The 23,214-nt window shown below is 41.5% G+C and overlaps 1 pseudogene; it reads left to right on the forward strand.

The window, feature by feature from the left end:
- The first annotated feature begins 4,763 nt into the window (after positions 1 to 4,763).
- On the forward strand, positions 4,764 to 5,169 carry LOC132422510 (small ribosomal subunit protein eS25-like; annotated as a pseudogene).
- Positions 5,170 to 23,214: the final 18,045 nt, after the last annotated feature.

Raw genomic sequence — 23,214 nt, forward strand, 5'->3', positions numbered from 1 at the left:
AGGTTTAGCTAACACTCAAAGATGTCAGCTTTCTCCCTGTGCCCATTTAATATGACAGCCTCAGGGGGATGGAGGTGACTGTCATCTTCCCAAAGTCTTTCTTACAGTGAGTCAGGAATGGATCTGGGCATGGGACCAAACTCTCCTCATCTATAAACCAGACCTGTTGATATATCTCATGTTTATCTCCTATGTGTATAGAATGAGAAATTCCATTCAAGAGGCTATTAATTATTTTACTTAGCATGAGTATTGAGTGATTATATCATCTTATAAGAAAAAATGAATATAGGGAATTTTAAAACTGACCTTGTATTAATTGTGCCTTTAAGTGTTCAGCAGTACATAGTAAAAATGCATCTATTTCTTAATCTCAAATTTTTAATTTTTCTTAATTTCCCATGAATTAAAATATTGGTTCATACTCAGCATTTTGGAAAACTCCATTAAATGAACAATGAATAGCAAAAATGCCAATAAAAACAAGTAACAACAATAAAACCTAGCATTACTGAGAGCTTATTGTGTGACATTTTATAGAACTGGTACAGAGATTAACTAATTTGCCCAATTCACACCATCAGTAGTAGTGTAATTAGAATGTGAACGCATACAATGTGGGTTTAGTAGGCACTGTGGAGCCTCACCCAGGTCCCCCTCATCAGTCTGGTACCAACCTACCAGCTGCTGTGAGTTTTGCTGCTGGTGAGATGTCCCCCAACCCCATGGTCCACAGTCAATGGCTTACTGATACAGGGCACAAGACATTCCCCTGCCTCAAAGGGGTGGCAACTTGATGATGTTATTTAGGTTCCAGTGCCCCACCCCCCAACCTGGATCTTTCCCTGAAACCACACCCTGCTCAGTTTCTCCTTCCCTGTTCTGAATCCCGTCTTCTTTTACAGATTTCCCCCTGAGGATCATTCATTCAACGTTTTCAGCTGCAGCCATCAGTGTCCGTGGTGGGTGCAATTTCTCCAGCAACCTGACTCTGGTATGTTTCCCGGAGAATTGTGACCACAGAATCGTAGGCGGAGAGAAGCTGACGGAGGCAGTGAATTTGAGTAGTGCATAGGAGAGACTGTCATAGGCAATGTGGTGTCCCACCAGACCCCCTACCAGTCTGGGTTCCCGTCCCCCAGCTGCTGTATGTGTCCGCCGATTGTTCACAGTTACCCCCTGCACTGAGGACGTATCCTCTGCTGACTGGAGCTGCTCCATCTGGGAAGCTACACAAGCCCCTCCCGGGTGCAGCCCTTCACTAATGCATGATGGATATGAGGGAACAGGATCTGGTACCCTTGGCTCAACAGGGTACAAGTCAGCATCTGATTTACACTCCAGAATGCACGCCCCACCCCAAGGTCAGACCAAAGCTAGACTGTGCCTGGGACCACAGGCTTGGTGGGCTCTCTCCTTATCCTGTTTCACTCCCTTCCTTCCAGATGTTCCTGCAGACCACCCCCTCAATAAATTATGAGCACCCAAATCCCTCTTTTGAACTCTGCTTTTAAGGAACCCAACCTAAGCCATTGGGTGTGAAGCTAGTCCATGTTTAGTAATCATCACTCCCATAAGAGGAAAAACACTACTTTTGATTTTGCAGTTAGTGTTTACAGCTTATCTCAAAGTTTTACTGATTCTGATACTCAGTAGTCTAAGACTCACAAGAGAAAAAGACAGAATGATGTTCTAAACAACTGAGATAGCAAAATTAAAGTCACCAGCATGACATAATTACTTCATAAAAATATCAATACCTGCCTACACATAGCACTGAGTCATCAATAAATGGCTTTCTAATGACCCAAGAGTCCAAATGGATTGCTTTAATTCTTTCCTGTTGCCACTTGCTAAAATTCTGTCCCATTTGAGGTGTCGGATCTACTTCGGTCCATCTTCTCCAAAAAGTAAGTGGCTCTTATTTCCAACTGACAAGATTATTTTCCTCATGATCTCCAGAAATTTGTCATCAAAACCTGAAAAGAAACATTTTAAATTATATTTTAAAAAATATTTTCTCTCTTGTCAACCATAATGGTAACAACTTGTCAGCTATGTAATTTTGTTCATGGTTTAGAAACATGGAAATCTTTGCAGAAAGTCTCCCAGACAGCCAGGACACGGATGTATTTGTATATGTGTATATCTGTTTTCAAATTACCCATATCAAAGACCAGAGGGTTGTGTTGGGGTCCCTAGGTCATTATGAGTGAAAAAATGACAACAGAGAGATTTCGTTTAAGAGAAAGCCTATTAGAAAAGACTCTGCAGCCTGAAATCTCCAAGCCCCACACCAACTCCTTCACATTTCCTTCAAGTGCCTTTTTTTAAATTTTACTATACTGTGGTAAGAACACTTGATAAGAGATCCACCCTCTTTTTTTTTTTTTTTTTTTTTTTGCAGTACGCGGGCCTCTCATTGTTGTGGCCTCTCCCGTTGTGGAGCACAGGCTCCGGATGCGCAGGCTCAGCGGCCATGACTCACGGGTCCAGCCGCTCCGCGGCATGTGGGATCTTCCCGGACCGGGGCACGAACCCGTGTCCCCTGCATCGGCATGCGGACTGTCAACCACTGCGCCACCAGGGAAGCCCGAGATCCACCCTTTTAAATGTTTAAGTGTGCAATACTGTATTGTTGACTATATGTATAGTGTTGTACATGGGTCTCTAGAGCTTACTGATCCCGTTTAACTGAAACTTTACGCCCCTTGGTTAGTAATTCCCCATTCCCCCCTCCCCCAGCCCTTGGCAACCACCATTCTACTCTTTGATTCTATAAAGTTGACTATTTTAGATGCCTCATTTAAGTGGAATCATACAGTATTCATCTTTCTGTAACTGGTTCATTTCATTTAGCATAATGTCCTCAAGATTCATCCATGTTTTCTCATGTTGAAGCACTTCCTTCCTGTTTAAGGCTGGAATTAGTATTCCATTGTATGTATAGAGCACATTTTCTTTACCCATTTATCTCTGGATGAATATTGCAGTTGTTTGTTTTCACATCTCAGCTTCTGTGAATAATGCTGTAATGAACGTGAGAGTGCTAATATCTCTTTGAGATCCTGATTTCAATTATTTTGGAAAAATACCCAGAAGTAGAATTGCTGGATCATGTGGTAGTTCTATTTTTAGTTTTCTGAGGAACCTCCGTACTGTTTTCCACAGTGACTGTACCTATTTACCTTCCCACAAACAGTGCACAACGGTTCTGGTTTCAGGGATAATACCTCAGTACCAGGAGATGGAGTAAAGATTGTGCAGCAGGGCAGGGACACAGACCTAAAACCTCTGACCTTAGTCTAGACTTTTCCTGAGGTCAGCATACAAAGGTAGGGGACAAGGCTAGCAGTTCATCACACACAGAATATACACTCTGCATCCAAAATAGATTCATTGCTCCATCCAAGGGCTGGCAGTGTCCTAAAATCAGTCACCACATGAGGGCTACAGTGCTTTTCCTCTACACAAGGCTGGGAAGGAGGAGACCATGTGGCAGTGACGTACCTGGTGGAAATCACCACTGAGCTACTTTCAGCCATTTTTAGATCCCAAGGACAGCTGTCAATATGACCAAGGATTCGCGAGCAGCCTAACGACTGTTCTATTACAAAAGGAAAAACAAAGTTAACCCAAATATATGGGCGCTTTTAGTATTTCTCTGTCTTTTTAAAATATTAGAACATTTTAAATATACAAAAAGTAGAAAAATAGATAGAAAACACCCATTTAACATTATTCTGTCAAGAAATATTGACTAGTTACCATAATTATTTAAGTTTTTTTTAAAAAAAAACGTATATTTAATACCAGCTTTTATAACTGCTTTTTGATCCCAATTGTAAAAGTCACTACTGTTCTGAAAATTATATTTATCTTTCATGATATTTAATTTTTTTTATTTTACATTTTCATGTACATAGATGTTAGAGTGGCCTTGTGTGTCATTAAATTTACATGAAGAGCAAATTATTCTAAATTTGTTCTTCTGCAATGTGTTTCTCCATTCCAATAGAACAGAAAAACATTTTTTTTTTCCTTTTTCTTAAAAATTTTTCCCACCCTCTTCCTCCCACTTCTGATAACCATCAATCTGTTCTCTGGATCTATGAGTTTGTTTTGACAGGGTCTGTTTTTGGTTTTTGTTTCAGATTCCATATATAAGTGAGATTATATAGTGTTTGTCTTTCTCTGTCTGACTTATTTCACTTCGCATAATACCCTTAAGCTCCATCCATATTGTCACAAATGGCAGGAGTTTCTCTTTTTTTATGGCTGAATAATACTCAATTGTGTGTGTGTGTGTGTGTGTGTGTGTGTGTGTGTGTGCATACATCACACTCCTTCTTTATTCATTCATCCATTGATGGACATTTAGGTCGTTCTATATCTTGGCTATTGTAAATAACGCTGTGGTGAATATGGGAGTGTAGATACTCTTTTTGAGTTAGTGATTTTGTTTCCTTCAAATAAATAGAATAAATTGCCAGAAATGGAATTGCTGGGTCATATCTTGGTTCTCTTTTTAATTTTCTGAGGAAATTTCATACTGTTTTCCAAAAACAATGCTTTTTCATCCTATGTTTTTAGATAAATCCGCATTGATATTTGTGGATATAATGTATTCATTCTACCTGCTCCATTAAAATTCCATCACAAGGATGTATCTCAATATTTTTAGCAAATCCCTAATTGATAGAAATTTAGATTGTTTTAAAATATATACTTACCCCTTTTGTCCGACATCTTAGTGAGGCGCAATGGTAACAGCTGCTCTCCCGGCTTCACTGTCACCAAAGGACGACAAGTAGAAGAAAGATGCCAGAAAGTCAGCCAAGAAAGACAAAGACCCAGTTAAAAAAATATGGGGGCAAGGCCGAAAAGAAGAAGTGGTCCAAAGGCAAATTTCAGGACAAGCTCAATAACCTAGTCTTGTTTGACAAAGCAACATATGACAAACTCTGTAAAGAAATTCCCAACTGTAAGCTTATAACTCCAGCTGTCATCTCTGAGAGGCTGAAGATTCGTGGTTCCCTGGCCAGGGCAGCCCTTCAGGAGCTCCTTAGTAAAGGACTTATTAAACTGGCTTCAAAGCACAGAGCTCAAGTAATTTACACCAGAAACACCAAGGATGGAGAGGCCCCAACTTCTGGTGAAGATGAATGAATAGGTCCCACCAACTGTACATTTTGAAAAATAAAACTTTATTAAATCAAAAAAATAAAATATGTACTAATTTGTAATAACATAACCACAATTTTCTAATATTTACCATACTTCATATGTAATACACTTTAATGGGGTGTGTGTATATGTGTGTGTCTATGCATACACACGCATGCATGTATTTTAAAAGTTTTTAGATATATTTATTTTATTTATCATTTTTTATTTATTCATTACTGAATTTGGTTTTCTAATGTTTTATTTAAATGCTTACATCTATGATCTTTGGTGACTCTTTTCTTTGTCTATACTCTCGTGTTTCATTTAGAACAAGGCTATCCTAGATTTAGAAAAGTTGTTGAGACATTTTCCTGCTCTTTTAGTATTCTGGAACAGTTTGTACATGACAGGAGTTACCTAATTCATGAAGGTTTTGTAAAATTGCCAGTAAAGTCAACTGTCCCTGATACATTTTTGTGGGTAGCCCTGAGAATTAGTTCAGGGCCTATATAGGTTTTTTATATCTTCTTGTGTCAATTTGGGGTTTTAGTTTTGGGGTTTTGTGGGGTTTTTGGTCAATGCCATAAAATTTTCTCTTGATATTGGCTTATAAGTTTTAAACTCTGCTCTGTCTGTATTATGTCCCCATTTTACTCTTAATATTAATTTACAACTCTCTTTGTCTTGATTGATTTTGCCCAAGATTAGTTGATGTTTAAACGTTCTTTGTAAAGCACCAGATTTTTATGGTTGTTGTTGACCTTCTGTAATGTTATTTATTGTATATTTCATTAATTTCTTACCTTTGTTTTATTATTTTTTCTGTCAATTTATTCCACGAATTGTTTTCTCCTAATTTAAGTTCAATACTTGGCTTTTTAATTTTCCATCTTTCTTTTTTTATGATATACAGATTTGAGTCAATCAAGTTCCCTACAGGAACTTCTTAAACTGTACCTTAAAAGTTGCAATATATACATTTCCATTATAGTTTGGTTCCAAATTTCTTAAGTTTCATTTCCTTTTCTGATCCGTGAGATATATAAAACTTTTTTAAATAGTTATTTCTAATGCATAGGTCTTTTATCAGGTTATTATTTATTGATTTTGAATTTTTATATTTGTCACAGAGTCAGAGAATATGTTTTCTGTAATATCAAAAATGTTTCTAGGGCTTCCCTGGTGGTGAAGTGGTTGAGAGTCCACCTGCCAATGCAGGGGACACGAGTTCGTGCCCCGGTCCGGGAAGATCCCACATGCCATGGAGCGGCTGGGCTCGTGAGCCATGGCCACTGAGCCTGCGCGTCCGGAGACTATGCTCTGCTACGGGAGAGGCCACAACAGTGAGAGGCCCGCGTACTGCAAAATAAATAAATAAATAAAAATAAATAAAGTTTCTATGTTCAGAAAATGACAGGATTACTGATAGTCAAAAAATTAATTTTCAAAGAGCTTGAAAAATACAAAGTAACTTCAGAATTTTCTAAAGGGTCAACGGAACTTAGAACAAGTCACATCAGATGATGCACAGAACTCATAACAGGACAAAATCCGCCTACACAAGTCATCATCAGGAGCATGAGGACAATGCCATGTTATGGGCAATTTTAAAGCATTGTTCTCAATGTTCCTTTAAACATTTCCAAGGCCATCTGAGAAACTCTGGAAGAAAATACTTCATTGTAGTGCAGCTCCAGCCAAGATAACATTTATCTTGAAGTTCAAAGATTTTAGACTCTGTCCAGTGTTTAATATTCACCATTTAGCAGGGGAAGTACCATCTGGACCACATAAACAGGCAGTGGGTATGGAACTGGGTAGTAGAGTCTCCAAGAGCCCTTATCAGGTAGGTTCTGTGTCACAGTGCACTGCTGTGTGACTGCAGACAGACCCTCTGCTCCCGGGAGAGCAAAGCAAACACAGCAAGGCCACAGTCTAGGACTAGGTGAGGAGGAATATGCATGATTGGTCACTTAAGGCCAAACCTGAATAAGGACTGTCCACAGAGAAGGGACCTATCCCTCCAGGAAATTTGGGGCCACCTTCTCCCATTTTCAGCACAAATCAGATGCCTTGTGGACAACAAGGAACATTCCTGGACTCTTCCCTAAAACAGGTACAAGAGACATGGTTGACATTATCATAAGGGAAGAAAATGAGACCTGGAAATGGGTAAGAGGCAGGACCATCCATTCTACAGAAGGAAAGAGGAAGGCCTGTGTTTACGATGAACAGTGAGGATATTCTTACCCCAGAAGCACAGATCTATCACTGAGTTAGTCCCTGTGAGCACAGCAATATGTCTTCCCCCTACAGCCCACCCCTGTGCCCACGGGGCACAGCCAGCTATGTGACTGTTTTTGTCTATTGCTCATTAAATAGTGGTTCAGAAAGTAGTTCACGGGATGAAAAAATAAAAGTAAAATAAAAAAAAAAATAAAAAATAAAATAAAATAAAAGTAAAATTAAAAAAAATCATAAAAGTAGGTTGCACAGAGCAGGTTGTATCCACAAGGAAACATTCTCCTGGAAATATCTACATTTTAATTTTTTAATTTAAAGTATAATTTAATATCAGGGGCTGCCTAAGAATTGACCTATGAGAGTATACACAAGAGGAGAGAAGGAAATAGCCTTGAAATGAGTTATTGTGACATGAAGCAACATTTCCTTCATTATATCATGTAATATTCCAGCAAAACTGAATGTTTGTACAAGGATCCCTGTTTTTGCGGGAGAATATCATTGCAATTCAGAAAGATCAACGGACTTCTCCCAGGAATGGCCTAGGTGCAAACTCGCTCCCCTGTCTCCAAAAGCCACCATCCCAGGCTGATACCCAAAATTCAGAAAAGTGTGAGCCAAATCTAATACCAAGATGTAGAAAATAAGATCTCCCAAGATTTCTGGCAGTGCTAAGATTTCCCACAGCGATGTGTTGGAGAGAGAAGTTATTTTAAGGGGAGTGTTTCACTCCCACATCCTTTCTCTCCTCCTGGCCTCTGTGTGCTCTGTATGCCTTGCTCACAGCACCCTGCTCACCCCCTCTCCAACCTCTGTCAACCCCCCATGGACTTCCACAGCTGAGAGGCTGCCTTTCTGAGAAACCAGCACTTTCTTGGTGCTTCCATTGCACCCACATACAGTGAGATGAATGGTGCCCGCACAGAAGATATGCCCACCTAGAACTCCAAACGTTACCCTAATAAGGGTCTTTGCAGATGTAGCTGAGGTAAGGATATTGGGATGAGACCATCCTGGATGGGGGTGACCACTGTGACAAGTGTCCTTATACAAGACAGAAAAGGAAGGCATGGAGAGGGGAAGGCCGTGTGACAACAGAGGCAGAGATTGGACTTATGCATCTACAAGCCATGGAATGGGAATGCTGAGCCTTTACCAGAAGCTGGGCTGATTCTCCCTCATGGCCCTCAGAAGGATCCCCTCTGCCAACACCTTGATCTTGGACTGCTGGCTCCCAGGACTGTGTGAGAATAAATGTCCTTGTTTCCAGCCACCCGGCGTGTAGTCCTTTGTTATGGCAGCCCTAGGATCCCAGGCACCGTGCTCTCCACAGTGTACCTCTTGCCGTCTGGTAACACACAACTCCTTCACATCAGCACTCGAGCCTTCTTCCTGGGCATCTTCCCATAGTTTAGCTCAGTGCATGGCACATCCTAGATGCTCACAAGATGGCCACAGATGGCCACCTTCACTGCCCTGGACTCCATTACATGAAACCACCCTCTTCTCTAACCTGCAAACCACAAGAGCAGCCTCTCCCATTTATTGTGAACTAATCACATGCTTGGTAGTTTACAGTTCAGTGTCCCACGTCGCTCCTCTCAACAACTCAGGAAAATTATTGCTCTCCCCACTTCACAGATGGGAGAACAGAGAAGCAATGAGGTCAGATACCTGAGCCAGAGTCTCCCAGAACTATGCCTGTGGAGGGTCTGAGTCACATGAGCCCATTTCCTGACCACGTGGCTCCCCAGCTCGAGCTGTAACTGATGAGAGAGTTAATGAGCTGTGCTAGCCACCTTGTGCTCAACACACGTTCATCGGTCATTTTATCTTTCATGGACTTGTTCAGAGTCTGCCTGATAGGAGATGGATGGGTGCAAGGTCAATGCAATGCACCAGCGGGAGCCAAGAGGAGATGACCAGAAAGGGAGCGATACTGCCCCCTCCTGACACCAACTGCTGATGTCCCTACAGCTGCATTAATCTCTGAAAAGCCACCAGGAATAGGGAACGGATCTGCCCCCTATACAAGGACAATTTGGCCTGCCCTCTCCAAGTCCTTCACACCAGGGAGCAGCTGTCAGCTTCCTGTCCAGGTCTTCCTGCAGAATCCTGCACTCCTTGGAAGAATTTTTCCTTATTGTGAATGTGTCAGACTCTATCTAACATGTACAAATCCCAAGACAACTGACAGGATCCATTGCAGTTAAATCAATACTTTATTCATGGTTTGCACATAATTTGTAGGGGGGCAGGCACCGAAACAAAGCATTAGCCAATTTTTTTTTTTTTTAAAGAAGATGTTGGGGGTAGGAGTTTATTAATTAATTAATTTATTTTTGCTGTGTTGGGTCTTTGTTTCTGTGCAAGGGCTTTCTCTAGTTGTGGCAAGTGGGGGCCACTCTTCATCGCGGTGTGAGGGCCTCTCACTTCTATCAGGCATGTGCTCCTCCACCTCTCTTGGTTGGTTCACTATTAGATCACCACTCACACATCACTCTCAGTCTCTGCTGGTTGTAAGTGTGTCTTTGGTGGTGCCCCTCAGACTACCGTGCTGTCTGGTGCCCTGAGCTCCCAACAGTGGCTCCAGAAGCAGCAACCACACTGTCCTCCTAATCAAAGAAAAAGATCCAAAAAAATGAATCGGACCAGAGCTGTCACGGGCAGTCTGAGCTCCATGTGGTCATTATTTTTCCCATTCACTTTCAAAGCACTGACAAATACCTAACTCTTCCAACGCAAAGTCCATTTCAATCCTAGCCACAGACTACAAAACTTCTCATCTCAAATGTACCAGCGAGCATCCTTGTCGACCTTGCTCAGCAGGATCAACAAACAGCTCTGGTGCCAGATTGTCACAACAGATAAATCACCTCCCCACGGGAGCTGACACTTTGGGAAGCTGTGTGAGACAACAGATCAAGCTGCCCTAAAACTTCTCCACACCTGAACGTCTGTCCTGAGTTCCAAACACCCAGGGTTCCTTTGGAATTGATCCAAAGTCCCTTCAAGCCCACTATCCCCAGGGTACGTCACTGTGCACGGCATCCAGTTCTTCTCAAACTTGTAGGGGCTACTCAGGCACAAATATGGGATGAAGACTCTGAATGGGTGATTTGAGTAAATTAGCTTCCCACTCACACTTCCCAGTGAGGGCTGGCAACCAAACTGTCCAAGCAAAGAGCTGCTTCTTTTATATTTTTTAAGTGGAAAGACCCCTGTCAAATGTATATTTCAAGAGCATAATCTATTCCATTTGGATTATTGCTACATTTCTTATCATGAGATTAGCTACTTTTTTTTTTTTTACAGTAGGTCCTTGTTGGTTATCTATTTTATTTTTTTAAAGGGACTCATTTTTTTTAATTTTTATTTTATATTGGAATACAGTTGATTAACAATGTTGTGTTAGTTTCAGGTGTGCCACAAGGTGATTCAGTTATACATATACATGTATCTATTCTTTTTCAAATTCTTTTCCCATTTAGGTTATTACAGAATATTGAGCAGAGTTCCCTGTGTTATACAGTAGGTCCCTATTGGTTACCTATTTTAAATAGAGTAGTGTGTACATGTCAATCTTAAACTCCCTAACTATCCCTCCCCTCCCCACCCTTCTTCTCCTTTGATTTTTAGTTCAAATTATCCTCTTCACTTTTCTTAAAACATTCTTTAACCAACAATTCTTCCAGAACAAGACACAGCAAATTAAAGATGTTATTGCTATTTTACTGGGGACTTTTGTCCTGGTGGTCAGTCTAACCTGATGTGAGAATAGATTCTTGGGTTAGGATTGGAAAGAAGTAGAGAAGGAAATGTGTCTCCTTGACCTTCTATTTCCCCAACCTATGTCCTTTTTCATGCCCTTTCCCTTCATCCACTTTTTTTATTTTAAATCATCACTGTTTCCATTTCCTACTTAATCTTTTCTCAATAAAAGAATCAAATTCTTTTTTTTGAGAAAAAGATAATAGGATTAACTTTTTGACTTCAAGTATTGAATGTTTAAGATGCCACAGGAATGGCCAAACCAATGGCACTTATCCATGTGGGCTTAGCCTCTCCCAAGTGTCCCACCTTGGACCTCCTCCTCTTTTCTCTGATGCCAGATGAGCTCTCGGTCTTTTCATCCCACTTTGGTCCTTGGACACTGGCCTTAGGGCTCTCCCACTCTCCTGGTGAAATCACTCTCCTGAGCTCTGTGGCCATTCCCTGGCCCTGTCACCTGCACACCTGTGATGAAGCCAACACTCAGCTCTGTCTCCACCTTGCTCCTCATTTTTTTTTTTTTTTAACCTGGGAAGCATTAGTGTTCTGAATTATTGGTATTCTCAGAGTTCAGGCCAGAGACACCCTGTGGATAAGTCAAAAGAAGTGACCCCTGTTTGAAGAAATTCAAACACCAGCTGGTCAACTCCTGTCCTCTGGGTCCCCTCCTACTTCCCACTCCCACCTCAAGTCACAACCTGCAGGTCCACTCCCAGGGTCAGCCTAAATGGAAGGAATCTGCCTTTCCTATGATCATGGGTAACTTCCAGTTTCCTTAGTGCATGGTGGCTCTGGGGGATCAGAGCAAGATAGGGCAGGTCACAGTAGGTTTTTTGGTCATGAGTGTTTTACTCTTTGGGAAGAGTATGGGATTAGTGCCCTTATAAGGAATGGGATTAGTGCCCTTATAAGACGAAGCCAGAGAGAGAGTGAGCTTTCTTTCCACCATGTGAGGACACAGTTGAATGGCAGCCATCTGCAGCCTGGAAGAGGGCTCTTACCAGAACCTGACAATGCTGGAACTCTGATCCCTGACTTTCTGCCTCCAGAAATGTGATAAATGAATATCTATTGTTTATAAGTCACCCAGTTTATGATGTTTTGTTATAGCAGGCCGAGCTTTCTAAGACACTAACCAAGTAATCAGCCAACACGTAAGATGCTGAGTTGCTCACCACTGGGATCCAGCATCACGGATAGAGTAACCGTCAGCTGAGACATCTCTGAATTACCAGGCCTCTGAATTGACAGCTGCCCACTGGGACCATCTGAGTCTTTTAAAGGTTGTTGCTCTGATTTAATGGGTCTGGGGTATAGCCTGGGCACTGAGATTTCTAAGAGGTTCCCAGGTGATTCTAACATCCAGACAAGATCAAGACCTATGGCCTTGAGGATTCCTTCTTTTCCTGGACAGTGAGCCAGGTATGCTTCCTGGATTCCTTTCTATTCTAAGACCCCACTATTCTCTGAGTTCTTTCTCTAGTCTGTTAGGAATCTTTTTAAGTTTAGTTCAAAGAAGGCTTGCAAGTAACAGAAAGAATTGTATCTTTTCCAGCTTCACTGAGATATAAGTGACATATAACACTGTGTAAATTTAAAGTGTACAATAGGGACTTCCCTGGTGGCACAGTGGTTAAGAATCCGCTCTGCCAATGCAGGGGACACAGGTTCGAACCCTGGTCCAGGAAGATCCCACATGCCGTGGAGCAACTAAGCCCCTGTGCCACAGTTACTGAGATTGTGCTCTAGAGCCCACGTGCCACAACTACTGAAGTCCACGTGCCTAGAGCCCGTGCTCCGCCACTAGAGAAGCCACTGCAATAAGAAGCCTGCACACCAAAACGAAGAGTAGCCCCCTGTCACCACAACTAGAGAAAGCCCACACGCAGCAACGAAGACCCAATGCAGCCAAAAATAAATTTTAAAAATTATTTAAAAAAATAAGAATAGGGGCTTCCCTGGTGGCGCAGTGGTTGAGTGTCCGCCTGCCGATGCAGGGGACACAGGTTCGTGCCCCGGTCCGGGAAGATCCCACATGCCACGGAGTGGCTGGGCTCGTGAGCCATGGCTGCTGAACCTGCATGTCCAGAGTCTGTGCTCCGCAGTGGGAGAGGCCACAACAGTGAGTGGCCCATGTACCACAAAAAGAAAAATAATAATAAATTTAAAAAAAAATAAGAATAAAATTTAAAAATAAAGTGCACAATGTGCTGATTTGATACACTTACGTACTGCAAAATGATTACCACCATAGTGTTAGCTGACACTTCCATCGTGTCACATAATTCACATTTATTTTTTTGTGGTGAAAATTTATTCTTTTTGAGCTTCTCTAATTAAAAAGAAAAAAATCACTGATGAGATTAAAATTGCAAACTGGTAGAAGTAGTATTTGTATTTCAAAGGTAACACTGAATTGACATTTGGGATTAATTATTTGGAGGAGGGGGTGTCTTGCATCTTGAAGTAGCTGCTGTCAAGGATGATGAGAGTTTAGTAAGGTTAAACAATCAGGTAGTAGAACTTTATTTACATAGGTTAAAAAATCCATTGGACGGTGACAATGGGACAGTGAGTGACAGATGGAGGAAAGTTAATGTACACAACATTACTTTAATGATAAATGGTGGATAAGCATCTCTAAATGGACCATCTTATTTAACCCTATACCACCACCAAGATAGTGGAAGAATTTTTCTCAAATGGCAGGTGTGGAACTAGAAATCTTGACAGGTTAAGTAATTTTCTCATGGTGAGATGGCCAGGAAGGGACAGAACTGAGAATGACCCTTCCAAAATCTAGGCTTTTGTCATCGTTCTCTCTAATCTGCCTGAGGTCGGGAGAGAACTGCACAGAAGTCTGTGTGCCCAAAGAGCTGCCCAACTGGTATCACTCAGTTCCACTTGCTCACCAGGGTCATGACCAGAAAGAAGCATACAAGTATGGAGCCCATGGGACAAGTGAAGGGGAGGGGCCATAGGGAAGGAAGCCAGCTAGGTTCACAAGACATACTCCTCCCCCAACCATGAAAATATCTGCTTATTTACAGTCCTACCACCAAAATATCCAACCCACTTCTTTTGACAGGAAGAGACCTCCATGGAGAAAGTCCACATGCCCCCATCATACCTAGTTGCCCCTGTCTTGCAGGCAGCTAGAAGCAGAATTCACACAGATGGCTTTTCCTGCCTGCTCTCAGCATCACTCTGTTCTTAGTACCAAAAGTCTGAGATGCAGCCAATGGACATTACATACCACCTGGACATCACCTGGCTGGTCCTGAAATTCCAGCCATCTGTATGGCCCTTCATGCATCCAAAAGCACCCTGTAGTAAGCATGGTAACAGAACATGGTGGCCTGGCTCCTATCTTGCCCACAATGAAGCAGCTACTCAACCATTGTGTCTTCAGAGATAAGGCAAAATGTGACACTGGGTAATGTCACTTGTGAGAGAAAGTGTTGCTTCTCAGCATATGGTTGGCAAGTACAACACAAGGAATTTTGGAGGACACAGTAATTTGTCTGGGTCTTTGTACAATAATCACATTAGAAGGATGCAAGAAGTACATGATGTAATAAATGTAGGCACAACTCGGTGAACTATTTATCCCTTGTGATGGCAATGCAATAAAACAGACAGGACATTTCCATCTAACTAGTAGGAGCAAACCCTACCCATGGTAAGGAACCCCAAATTCTGGGATGTCTGAAACCCAGGATGCCTCTGGGAAACTAATAGGAGATGAAGTGAAAGGGTCAGCAGAGCCCAGAACATGAAATACCTTGTGTATGTCATATTCCACTTGCTCACTCCTTGGTCTCCTCCTCTGTTTTTGCATGAATGGTTTCTGTGATACGACTATCCCAGAATGGCATGGATGCTATTTCCAGTTCATCCTTCTCTCTTTTATCTGGATATTTTTGGTCAAGTAGAAAATTTTTCCTGATCACCTAGTGTATGAACAAGACCCCGCAATACCATATAAGATATTTGTTTTGGGTTTCATTTTTTCAACAATCCCCTCAACTAATTTCAGCAAGCCAGATGCACCACTTCCCATGGGAGATCAGGTGGGAGGCTTGTTACTGTGCTGCATACAATGAGCACTTTAAATAAAACTGCACTCTTTGACCTCCCTACACTTGTACTCCCTGGGCTCCAGCCCTCCTGATCACACCCAAATCCACTCAGCCTTCTGGGGAATGAAAGTGCATCATAAGCCCTCAACCACTAAGTTGTACTTGATCCCACTTCTGTTGGAGGGAAGATAATCATGAGCATCGTTATTCATTCTGGTGTTTATGTCTTTTTAGCTTCTTCATACATAGAAGGAGTATGAGAGTATTACTATAAAGTATCAAAAGAATAAGTTATCAACGAATTATAGCCCACTCCCCACTGCCAGTGCTTTTATGAATCCAGATTATTAACCAGTCTTCAAAGACGGAAACACTTCATACATCAGAACAACTACAGAGTGGGAGAAGCCTGCAGAAACCAACAGAGCCCCTGCTGCTGTGAAGGCCTGGGGAGTTTCCTGGATCTGGGAGGGGAGAGAACCATCTCTGGGGAGAGACAGAATCAACATTCAGAGAAAAATAGGAGCCAAGTCCCAGTATAGCACAGTCATTAATCTGATGACTGAAACTAAATTCTAAAAATAATTTTCTCTTGTGGGCTTACTGTTCTAAAAAAAACAAACAAAAAAAACAAACAAAAAAAAAACACCTCACACCTCATAGTGTATTCTTTTTTAAAGTCCATTTATAAAGGTTCATCCAAGTGTATCACAGGTGGGAAAACTAGCTCCAAGCTCAGTTTTCTAAAAGGGTAATGGAGCCCAATCTATTTTCCTACTTCAGAAATTCAGCAGAGCACTGGGAATATTTCCATAGGTGCTTTAAAGAAAAGTTTATCACTTGGTATCCCCTTCAAAGTCACAGAGCTCACCCGTAGGAAAGAACCAACCACCACAACCACAACAAAAGGTGCACCAATGCCCATAAGCCTCAGCAGTTGGAGACGAGGTCAACACCTGGGACAGTTCCTGGCCTCTCTCTTCAACGTAGCACCATCTGGGAGTGTCACTGAAGCTCCCAATCCTTTCTTTGACCAACCCAGTGGCCTGTCCTTAGTCTTCACTTCTGAGCTTCTTTTCATAGCCTGGACAGGACTGGGCACCACCTCCTTTCTAGCAATTCTCTCTCTCTGGGTTCCCCTCAGCTTCACTGTTGTCATGGAATTCTTAGCCTCTACTTGTCTCTGTCCTCTTCCCTCTTACAGTTCCCATTTATTCATGTGGCTTCAACTATTGTGTTGAAATTTACGTCTGAATATCCTTCCTTGGAATCTCTCCTAATCATTAGTCCCCACTCCAAACTTTCTACTGTTCATCTCCAATGATGTTGCATAATCATGTCTAACTCAATACACTCTGAAAGTTGAACTTAGTATTTCCCCAGTTAACTCTACCTCTAAATACTTCCATTTTTCACTCTTTTTCGGTCTCCTAATTGAAAGTGTTTCCTTAGTGATTCTCTCTCGTATTTTCACCAAGGAATTTTGGGATCTCTTCTGTTAAATTCTCTTCTGTCTGCATTTTGTTTTGATTTTGCTCTGCCACATTCATTACTCATGCTTCGACTTTTGCAATTATGTCCAGTCTTCATCCTCTTTCCCCTCCAGTTCACTTTTTTATACTAGTACAAAATTAGTCATCATACAACCATGTTTTGAACAAGTCACCCCCTGCTGAACAACCACAAATGATTGTTCATTGTCTGTCAGATAATGTATAACCCCTTAGCCTGATATTCACATGATATTACCTATGACCCTCCCAACCATTATATTATTTTCTTTTCATTATTCCTACATTTATTCCTTCAGTGCCTACCATGTGCCAGGCACAGAGCTACATACTGTCCATTTACTATTTTGTTGAATTATCACGACTACCTGCCAAGGTTGACACTAATGTTCCTTTTTGCATATGAGAGAATTGAGACACAGCAAAATAAGGAAGCTGCAGCAGTCTCATGCACTGAACTCCACAGCTGTGGTCTTAACCTTGTCATCTGTGTCATCAATAGTTTTGTCCTTATGGCTAAACGTATAGCTCCATGTATGTGGCTAAACAAGCATTTAATGAGTTTAATATATTCAGATTTGCTGCAAACTTCTACTCCATTTCACATCATTTTTACAACAGTGCTCAGAGTAATAGCTTCATTAAGCTCATTAAATCACAATGTCAAGATTTTCTTCTTTTAAATGCTAATTTAGTCCCATCAAGTCCCCCACTTCTTATCATTAAAGGAGCTATTAGGTAACAGACAATAGTGAGAACAGCAGTTTCATATTTTCTTTGTTAAATCAGGTACCAGCCAAGGGACAGTCCCAGGTCCTGGTTGTGATCAACATTGAGCGTTGTCAGACATGTGAAAGTTAGAGATGGAGACCAGCTTCAGAATCCTAACACAGGTGGTAAAGGGCTGGTTCTCAGAGAGAAAACACTAGTTCCAATTGTTTTCCAATTGTTCTCTTATTTTAAACACAGAAAAGCATGATTAAAACACATCAGTGGACCTTGTTAGTTCACAGCCCAAACATACACCACACACCTTAATGAAAAGTACCTTCCCCAAATAGAACATGTTTATTTAAACTGTCCATTATACTTTTATATTTCTGTATAATTCAGTGTCTGATCTTGGGAGGCTTGAGACACTTAACTGGTAAGCCTGATGACCTAAGTACAGTATTAACCTAATGATTTCTCAGTGCTACTCATTGAAGAAATCCTTGAGTGAGGACAGCTCTCCCTCAGTAATGCAAACATGAGTTAGGCACAGACTCTACTCTTGAGTAACTTAGGTCTAAGTAGACAAGAGAATCTCCTTGACACCCAGGAGATGTTGGCAAGTGATACAAGAGAGGTCTTGATGCTTCCAAGAACATGGCATACAGGAGACATGAGACTCATTTGCAAATATCAGACAGCAGTTTCTGGAAATGCCTTTTTAGGTACGTTGATTAACAAGAAGTATTTAGACATGCAGGTGGAAAGGCAAAAAGAACAAAAAAAGTGAGTCAGATCCCAGAGATGGGATCCCACATGGCAGGTGCAGAGTAACAGACTATTTAATTTGACCAGAGCATAGATTAAGCAGAAAGTGAGATGGGAGAGAAAGGGCCAAAGTAGCTAACACCTGAAGCCAAGTATTTAGAATTTAATCATCAATAGTGAAAAGTGGAGACTTTAAATCACAAAGTGATTTAAAGAAATTTGATAGAAAGAATTCTCTCCTATTCAAGCATAAATAAGAAGCTGTATAACGTTTTAGCAAGCACAAGCTTGAGAAGCAGATAACCCGAGGACTTGGCCCAAGGCCTGCGTCATAGTAGGCATTCAGTAAAAGCATCATAGTTACTAATGTAACTAGTAACACTGGAGGATCAGAGGATGTTTGCATTGACATAAACAGGTAATAAATAAGGAAGAGCAGAGATGAGAAGAATGGATAGGTTACATTTTGGTTGGTGAGGTTGAAGATATTAGTGAGAACCAGGAGGAGGTATTGACTAGGTAACATGAGTGCAGGCTTGGATTTGGGGAGAAAGACTGGGACCAGAAACCAAGAACTGAGACCCATCCACACAGGTGGGAGCTGTCTGCATTGGATGAAGTGAGATGTCAAAGAGGTGACCAAAGGCTCAGGCATAGAGTCCTGGAGAAGACCCCATCATAGGGAACAGAGGAAGGGAGCAAGCCTGAGAAGGACCAGTAGAGATGGGGAAGGAAAACCCAAAGAGCTCATGGTACAGAAACCAAGGATGAGACAGGAGATTGACTTCTCAAAGGACACACAGAGGTGGCAGCCAATGAACGCTGAGGAGAGGCCTATGGCTACCATCACTATTAAGCCAGACTGAGCCCAAAGAGAATTGTGAAATATTTGTTACTTGGATAAAGAGTATAGTCATAAGAAATATGTGAGAGAAGTAAATAAGTTCAAATATTTAAACTAATGGACAACCTCTCTTAATTTTGAGAGGCTAGAAAAATAAAAGCATGATGCATTAGCTATTTCTGTACCAAGAACCTGCTTTGGCCAGAGCAATGTCCCAAGAATGAGTGCTTTGGGGTTCTACATCTGTCAATTCTTTCCTTTAAGAAATGAGATCCTTTGGAAGATCTCAAAGGTGATAGGTTTTTTGCAGAGAAGATTTTATAAAATGATGCCTACACACTCACTGATTTTTTTCTCACTGATTCACTTTATGTCTTGTTCACGTGACCCTAAATTAAGGATGTGATTATTTAGCATAAGTGAAGAGCAGAGAAAATCTATTCTTACTTTATTATCTTTATTTAAGAGCTGTATCTAATGAGGATTAAACCAACAGGGAGGCTAATTTTGCTAAATTTCTGTTTACACTTCTATTTCCTGTATCTCGTTCTACTCGCTGTACCTCCCTGCCATCCATCCCGCTAAATCAAGTCTGTCCTCTGTGATCAGCTTAGAGAAAAAACGTTGGTATTTCTAAACTTTAGATCTCATTCAGATGTTGTTCTTGTTTTTAAATAAAGAAATAGCCTTGAGCACATTGAACACTGCAAACTGAATTTTAAGAAAAAAATATTAACAGGGTACTTTATTAGTGCTTTATGAAACAGTGCTTTATGCATAACTTGAAAAGTGATGCTAAGTGCCTTACTTTCCTTCATTCATGCCTTTCTATGTCGTTTGACTTCTCTCAACCACTAAGAAGCTACTGTCAAAGGAAAAAAAATAACCATTACATGGATCAGGCAGCATCACGCTCCTTCTCACCCAGACCACATCCCTTTGACCTCCAGAAGAACCACACTGCACCACTGGGACTGTAGGACTTCCACTCAGTCGTGAGAGCCAGCAGTCCCCACGGTGGGATGTGGACACACGTGTTCAGTATTGAGCAGGTTAGGAGCATGCAGACCAACTCCTGCCCCAGTTCTCCGAGAGGTCAACTCTCTCACTCTCCTGTCTTCAACCTGGTGACATCACTAGACACAAATGAAGACAAAATTTAGGCTGTATGTTTATGTATAAATATGTGAGCAGTATTCTCTAACAATAAATTGATTTTAGCTTCATTCCTAAGCTCCAGAATCTGATGTTGAGTTAAATTAAACAGATATTACATTAAGAACATTTTCTAATTGAAAATTAATATGTATTTTCACCATAGAAAATTTGGAAACTGTGGCAAACATGCAGACTAAATTTAAAATCACTTTTACTTCCCATATCTAAAAAGAACCACTGCTAACAGTGTTCTGATTTAGTCTTTATATATATAATATATATATTATATAAAGTATGCAATATATATATGAAGTTGAAACAATAAAATGTTAGCAGTGGTTCTCTTTATATATATGTAGTATATATTCATATATGTATAAATAAATTTATATAACTATATTTTATAGTATGTATATATGCACAGACATGTCTTTGTCTGAAAATAGAATCATGTTTTACTTTCGTATCAAATAATTACTCTTTTCACTTAAAAATGTGAGGCTATTTTTATTCAGCAAAGGATCAGCATCACTTTAACAACTCAGTCCTCGGTCACTGTGTCACCCTCTGTCTAACCAATCATATCAACAGCAATAATAATAGACTTCCTGCAGGGCAGGCATTGTTCTCAGCACTTCACATGCATCATTTCACTTAAAGTTCAAAGCAGCACTATCCAGTTGCATGTGGGGAAACTGAGGTACAGGGTGGCCACTGGCCCAGTGTGATACAGATAGTACGCACTAGGCTGTTGTGATACTGTGACATAGCAGGGGATATGTGTTTGGTCTTTACCTCCAATTCCTGGCACAGTGTTCCTAAAACCTTTGTCATTTCATGAGTGGTAGGAGCATTTTTTGTTCTAATGCGGTGACTCTGCATGAGCCCCTGTATAGCTCCAGGATGTGGACTGGTCACCAGAAAGACCAAGTTTTGATTAGAAGCCTGACCGCCCACCTCCTCACCCTCCAGGAAGGACAGAGGGGCTGGAGATTGAGTTAGTAATCAATCGTGCCTACCTGATGAAACCTCCATTGAAAAATCACTTAACGGATGAGGTGCAGAGAGCTTGTGGGTTGGTGAATGCGTCCACATGCAGGGAGGGTGATGCACCCCAACTCCACGGAAACAGAAGCTCCTGTGCTCAGACACTTGGGACCTGGACCTCGCCCAGGGTACCTCCTCATCTGGCAGTTCATTATACCTTCAATTCTACCCTTTATAATAAACTGATAAATATAAGTAAAGTCTTTCCCTGAGTTCTGTGCGCCTTTATAGCAAATTACCAAACCTGAGGAAGGGGTTGGGGAACCCTGATTTATAGCCAGTTGGTCAGAATACAGGTGACAAACAGGGACCTGCAATTTGTATGTGAAGTGGGCGCGGCCTTGTGGGTCTGGCCCTTCACCTGTGCTAACGCTCAGTAGTTAGTGTCAGAATCAAACTAAATTGTAGGTTGCTACCCACAGAGAACTGGAGAATTGCTTGGTGTGGAAAACCTATACATTTGGCAGTTTTTCTTACAAAAATCCTAAAACTATAGCTGTCCCCATTTTTTTACTATAATTCCTATAATGAGTATCTTTATAGCCAAATACTCATGCATATCTGTGATTATTTTTCTACGATAACGCTTTTATAAGTGCAGTTGCTTATTTTAAAGACTTTGGCTGTGCATGTGCCCCATTCTGTTCTTTAATTCTGTTGGTTGGGTCAGGGGGGAGATGCTCCTATTTCTGCTCTTCCTAACCCTATTATGAACCACAATAAACTCATTCTTAGTCCAGTGGGAGCCCCTTCCCAGAGACTCAAGACTCCTTCTCCTCTTGAGCTTCTCAGGTGGACCACAGGAACTTCAGCGCTGCTGCAGTTAAACAGCGTGAGGGGCTTTTATGGGGCTGGGGTGTGGCACCCCCTGAAATCTGAACCTGGACCATCAGCAGCGCCACCTGCAAATGCACCGTAGGAAGCTCCACCAGCTTGTGGGAAGGGCTCACCAACAAGGTCTGTCAGTGTCTTTATTTGAAGAGCTACTTGCCCCAGGGCAGTTGCTGATGACGCATGTGAATCCGGATCAATATGTAAACTAACACGAAGTCTATTTTCTTTCAAGTTCCAGCATAGAAGCACCTTTTCAATTTATAGTTCTGCTCAGCAACTCTATTTTTTTTTTCATGTCTCATTTACTAGAAGCTTCCAAGTATAATGTGCTCAGCACTGAATTAAATCAATACCCACATTAACATTCTTTCAAAGGCAGCAGCCCATCATCCAACGCTCTCACTTCCTGTGACCTTGCTCTGCATGCAGGCTTGGCATGTGCTTAGCACCATCTTTGCGACGGCCCTTGCCAGCGCAGGCCGGGCGTCATCCCCCAGGTAATATCCAGGTTAATTAACCTTTAGGTGAAAATGCCGGGGATCCATGTGACACTCACTTCCTTCCTGCTCATTAGGTTCAGTCCAAAAAGCAGCAATAAATGCATTAATTAGGAAAATGACTAAATGCAGTGCCTCTGTTACCTTGGCAGTTAATCTTCTCTGCAAGATGCCTGAAAAGTCACCCTCATGAGGGTGGCTTCTGCACAGGGGAGAGGAAGCTGCTTGAAGCCCTGGGCCCCCCACTCTCTTGCTAGAAGATGAACTCAAACTTCCATCAGGTAATTGCCACAAAGTGCCCAAAGGGAATGTGTGTTCACCTCTTCTCCCAAGCCACCCAGTTGAGGGAGCTCTTAAAAAAAGGCACGGACATTGTCACCTTTGCCACCAGCAGAAAGTACAGACCCCATCCCACAGGTGGGGATGCTCAGTGGCTGTCTAGTGTCTCATGATGCTTGGATAAAAGGTTCCATGTGTGGCTTGAATGGAAATGAATAACAATGTTCAGAGCTTGTAAGATGGAGCAACATTTCCAAAGAGAAACAGAAAGGTGATTAGTTGACATACCCCTCTATCAA

Source organism: Delphinus delphis, chromosome 3, assembly GCF_949987515.2.
Source record: "Delphinus delphis chromosome 3, mDelDel1.2, whole genome shotgun sequence".
Classification (NCBI taxonomy): Eukaryota; Metazoa; Chordata; class Mammalia; order Artiodactyla; family Delphinidae; genus Delphinus; species Delphinus delphis.